At 37.8% G+C, this 5,368-nt stretch overlaps 2 non-coding genes across 2 annotated transcripts; both read left to right on the top strand.

Moving 5' to 3' along the window:
* Positions 1–3,947: 3,947 nt before the first annotated feature.
* TRNAR-CCU (transfer RNA arginine (anticodon CCU)) lies at positions 3,948–4,020 on the top strand. Its single transcript has one exon. It is a non-coding gene; the product is annotated as a tRNA-Arg (tRNA).
* A 1,025-nt stretch (positions 4,021–5,045) lies between these two features.
* On the top strand, positions 5,046–5,127 carry TRNAS-AGA (transfer RNA serine (anticodon AGA)). The gene has a single exon. It is a non-coding gene; the product is annotated as a tRNA-Ser (tRNA).
* The last annotated feature ends 241 nt before the right edge of the window (positions 5,128–5,368 follow it).

Genomic DNA, 5,368 nt, shown 5'->3' with positions numbered 1-5,368 from the left:
AACTAATGATTTGACTTGTGCAATAACATTGGCCTTTTTAGATCGGAAAAATAACATGGAAATGCTATTTTTCCTCATGCATTAGAAATAATACTAGAAGGTACGGAGGTCGAGGATTAGGGTAGTAGAGTAGGTAGTCTAGAGTGTTCATAACAGTAGTATTGACACGCAGTCTCGCTTTCTGTTGGTAGTAGGTTTTTATGCCTAACCGTTGTTTTCTTTCATTATTGATCACCTTACTGTCTTGTTGTTTTTATTCTGCTTTTGTATGACTTTTTGGTACTGTCTCTTCTTGTCTATATTTTCATTATTGTGGTGCTTATACTTTCCTAAGCCGAAGGTCTATTGGAAACAACCTCTCTATCCTCACAAGGTAGGGGTAAGGTCTGCGTACACACTACCCTCCACAGACCCAATTATATTAGGTAATACTGGGTATGTTATTGTTGTTGTACTTTAGGTAGAAGGTAATCACATGAAAGATCTAAGTTAATCACGTACTTTGAGTTTGGACATTATTATACGACATAGACAAATTCAAAATTTTAAGTTAGCAAGTGAAAAATTATAACGACTCGGCCGGTCGTTTTGAGTATTACAATCCCGGTTTCCCATTTACTACTCAATTTATGACTTACCGGGTTAGTTGATTCGGGTCCGGAAAGATTTCGGAGTGAAATGAGACACTTAGTCTCATAATTAAAAACTTAAGTTAAAATAGCGACCGGATGTCGACTTATGTGTAAACGACCCCAGAATGGAGTTTTTATGATTTCAATAGCTCCGTATGGTAATTTTTGACTTAGGAGCGTATCCCAAAAATTATTTGGAGGTCCGTAGTGGAATTAGGCTTGAAATGACGAAAGTCGAATTTTTGAAAAGTTTGACCGGGGGAGGTTGACTTTTTGATATCGGGGTCGGAATTCGATTCTAAAAATTGAAATACCTCCGTTATATCATTTATGACTTGTGTGCAAAATTTGAGGTCAATCGGACGTGATTTGATAGGTTCCGGCGTTGTTTGTAGAAATTGAAAGTTTCAAAGTTCATTAGGCTTGAATTTATGTGTGATTCGTGTTTTTAGTATTGTTTGATGTGATTGGAAGGCTCGACTAAGTTCGTACGATATTTTAGGACTTGTTGGTATATTTGGTTGAGGTCCCAGAGGCCTCAGGTGAGTTTCGGATGGTTAACGGACTAAATTCGGACTTAGAAGAAAAAGCTGAAGTTTATGTCATATGATGCAATCGTACCTGCGGAAATTCCATCGTAGGTGCGAGCCCGCAGAAGCGAGCTTGACAAGCGCAGAAGCGGCAAGGGGCTGGTGTGGTAGAGTGCGCAGGTGCGAGCATTTTTCTGCACCTGCGAGGCTGCAGGTGTGAAAGGAAACGCGCAGAAGTGGAGGGAGCATTGTGGACGATCACAGAAGCGGGCATTTCGTTGCACCTGCGAGACCGCAGATGCGGCTAATCTGGTCGCAGGTGCGACATGCCCTGGACAGAATAAAATTGGAAGAGTTCCGAGTTTTACCATTTTTGGACCTTCAAGCACGGGTTTTGGGGCGATTTTCAAAGAGAATTCAAGGGAAACTTGATGTAAGTCACTTGTGATCATTTCTACTTCATAATATTGAATTATCATCGAATAATCCGACTAGATTACATGTTTTTGAGGTGTAAATCGGGAATTTGAACCTAGGGATTTGAAAATAAGATTTGAGAGTTTGAAAGTCGAGTTGAGGTCGGATTTTGATAAAATTAGTATGGTTAGACTCGTGGTTGAATGAGCTTTCAGGTTTTATAACTTTTGTTGGGTTCCGAGACGTGAGCCCCACAGGCGATTTTTGGGTGAAATTTCGAATTTTGATGGAAAATTTATATTTTCTTATGGAATTAATTCCTATAATTTTTATTGACTGATTCAGATTATTTGTGGCTAGATTCGAGGCGTTTGGAGACCAATTCACAAGGCAAGGGCCTTGCGGAGTAAAGAATTTCACGACTTGAGGTAAGTAATATTTTTAAACTTGGTTATGAGGCTATGAATCCCCGAATTTGGTGTTATATCAATTGTTGAAGGTGACACACATGCTAGGTGACGAGCGTGTGGGCGTGCACCATAGAAATTGTGACTTAATAAATTTTGTGGAGTTGTAAAATATAAAGAATCATGTTATTATCCGAATATCCTCCTCGTGTTAGGAAATTGAGTTGAGACTCTTATTAAATATCATGTTTAGGCTATGTGCCGATATTCTTGGACCCTTGGGGTCGTGTTGCTGTTGAAATAATTATTTTTTAAAAAAAATGTACATTTCACACTCAGTCGTATTCATCCATTGTGAGGATATTTATGGGATCGAGTTGCGCGCCACAGCAGGTCATATTGACTTTATATATATTATTATTGTTCTGGATCGGGTCTGCCCACCTGCAGCAGGCCATAATGGCTTTATACATTATTATTATATGGATCGGGGCTGCCCGCCTGCAGCAGGCCTTATAGGCTTTACTATCATTTGGATCGGGGCTGCCCGCCTGCAGCAGGCCTTATAGGCTTTACAATTTTATGGATCGGGGCTACCCGCCTGTAGCAGGCCTTATAAGTTTTATATCACGCTTGGGCTGAAGGAGCCCCTCAGGAGTCTGTACATACCCCCAGTGAGCGTAGATGATTATATATATTCGGGATGGACTTCCCAGGGCATGGACTTGCCTTACTTACGATGATTTTATATATATATATATATATATATATATATATATATATATATATATATATATATATATATATATATATATATATATATATATATATACTTGCTTTACTTATTTATATTGTAATGAATTTACCTGGACATGAATCTTGTCCGTATCATTTATATTTGGGGATAAATTACCCCAAGGCTGGATTGGCCTTATACGGTACTAAGTGACTTATTGTCACTCGATGTATATATATATATACGGGTTGGAACACCCCTGGGCTGGATTTGCCATAAACTGTACTGAGTGACCAAATAATTTATGACCAGTTATTACATGAGGTCTTGCTGCTGGAATGTCATATTCCTCATATCATGCGGTATTGATCTATTTCACTTGTACTGAGTTTAACTGTTGAACTTGAAAGCATGCCTACATTTTTATACCATTATTTATACTGGACTGTACCTGCGGAGCTCGTCACTACTTTCAGCCCCGAGGTTAGTCTTGTTACTTATTGAATTGGTTGTACTCATGCTACACTCTGCACCTTATATGCAGATCCAGGTGCTTCCGGACACGCCGACTGTTAGACCTCAGTGTGTTACCAGTTGGAGACTATCAGGGTAGCTGCCTGGCGTCCACTAACCTTGTCTCTCTTTCTTTCAGTTATTGTATTGTTCTATACTTTCAGACAGTGATTTTTATCAGTCATACATTGTACTCATATTAGATGCTCATGTACTCAGTGACACCGGGTTTTGGGAGTGTTATATTTGTATTTGTGAGATTTCTTCCGCTGAATTTAATTATATTATTTTCAAACCTAAAAGATATGGTGGTTTATTGAGATTGTTGGCTTGCCTAGTAATGAGATAGGCGCCATCACGACATGTGAGATTTTGGGTCGTGACAAAAATACAACTACAACAAGTTGAAAGCAATGGATGCCACACTCAGAGTATGTTCACCGCCATGGCCGGAGCTACACCGTCCAAGAATGATTGATTGAACACCCTTCACCAAAACAGTATACACTGTATATTAGTGAAATTTCTAACTTCCGCTATTATTCGCCGCAACTATGTACGATACCAATTTACTTTTCTTCTGATCAAAATGGATCTAAACGTTGAAATACAATATTCTAATATAAAAAATTTAGCCCCAAAGAGGTCACGTGATCATGTAAAAACTTAATGAGCGAACATGATAAGAGAAATGGAGCTGAAGTGCTATGTAGCGTCTGTAGCTCAGTGGATAGAGCGTCTGTTTCCTAAGCAGAAAGTCGTAGGTTCGACCCCTACCTGACGCGTTTAGTTTTTTTGTATTTGGTGTAAGTCTTATACTGACTTCTATAGTTTTAACGGAGTTTTAATTACCTATCAATTCTCTTGGCTACACGTATTAATTCCAAGTGGTTTTATTGTCAAAAAAGAAATTTCATTTTTGTTGTTGATTATAGTTTACAAAAAGTTCTTAAGTTGTGGCCATTCACATATATATTGAAATTAGAATGCGTGAGTGTACTCACTGTATTCGACTTGAACTATATATATGTAATCAGTAATTTTTTTTATTTATACAATGTTGGAGCATATTGATAACTAATATAACAGATTAGTGGAAGACTAGACCAAATGAATCATTTAAGACCGAACTAATATACACACACACACACACATATATATATATATATATATATATATATATATATATATATATGAAAAAAATATAGATGATTAATTAGTAGTCTAATTCAAGCTGCAGCCTGGCAGCCATCTCTGTCAAAGTTTTCCTTTTGATATTGTGATTATTCGATAGAACTTAATCTTTTATTGTTTGTCTCTAATTTGTAGCTTATGATTCGACTTGGTTTTTCACATTTGATTTTCCTCAATTGTAGTCGGTAAAACTTACCCACACTATCACTTACCTTCTATTCTAGGTAGAGGTATCAAAATTGGCACAGAAAATACATGATCCACCCAACCCGCCTAAGGTTGGGCGGGTCAATGACCCGTCATTTGTTGAATTCAGTCCATCTTGCTACGTAGTATTTCTTTTTCCTGCAATTAGCCCTTTTTAGGAATCTCCCTTCTCCTTGCAACAGCTCTATCCAAAGTGATGATTTCAACCTCCAATACTAAGATGTAATCATGTATTTGGTATATGGGCTTTATAGTTGGGTCAGATCTTCATAACAGTCTAAGAATTTAAGTAGGTAAGTGTAATTTCTTTGCATGCTTTTCTAACTTTTGTTTTAAACATTAATCAGCTAATAAACTATTAAGAACTGACATATTCTTATAGTATGATAAGTCTTCTTTCATTCATCAAGTGGTCGTGCCGGAGTGGTTATCGGGCATGACTAGAAATCATGTGGGCTCTGCCCGCGCAGGTTCGAATCCTGCCGACCACGCACTTTTCAATTTTTCATATTTTCTTTTCTATTTCATCTTTTCGAAGTTACCATTTTTGGACAGGTTGTCAAGGAGAAAGATTGCTAACTTGAAACATAATAAGTCAGCGATCTTTGGTTTGTCGTACACCCAGGCGATCTTTGGAGGAGCATTTGGTTATGTTCTAGAATACGATGGTGAAGACTCAGATTGACTACTTCCTCCTCAGGAAGTGTGATAGAGGGTTGTGTAAGGATTTCA

Source organism: Nicotiana tomentosiformis, chromosome 2, assembly GCF_000390325.3.
Source record: "Nicotiana tomentosiformis chromosome 2, ASM39032v3, whole genome shotgun sequence".
NCBI lineage: Eukaryota > Viridiplantae > Streptophyta > Magnoliopsida > Solanales > Solanaceae > Nicotiana > Nicotiana tomentosiformis.
The sequence above is the reverse complement of the archived record's forward strand: the minus strand, read 5'-3'. Positions and strand labels throughout refer to the sequence as shown.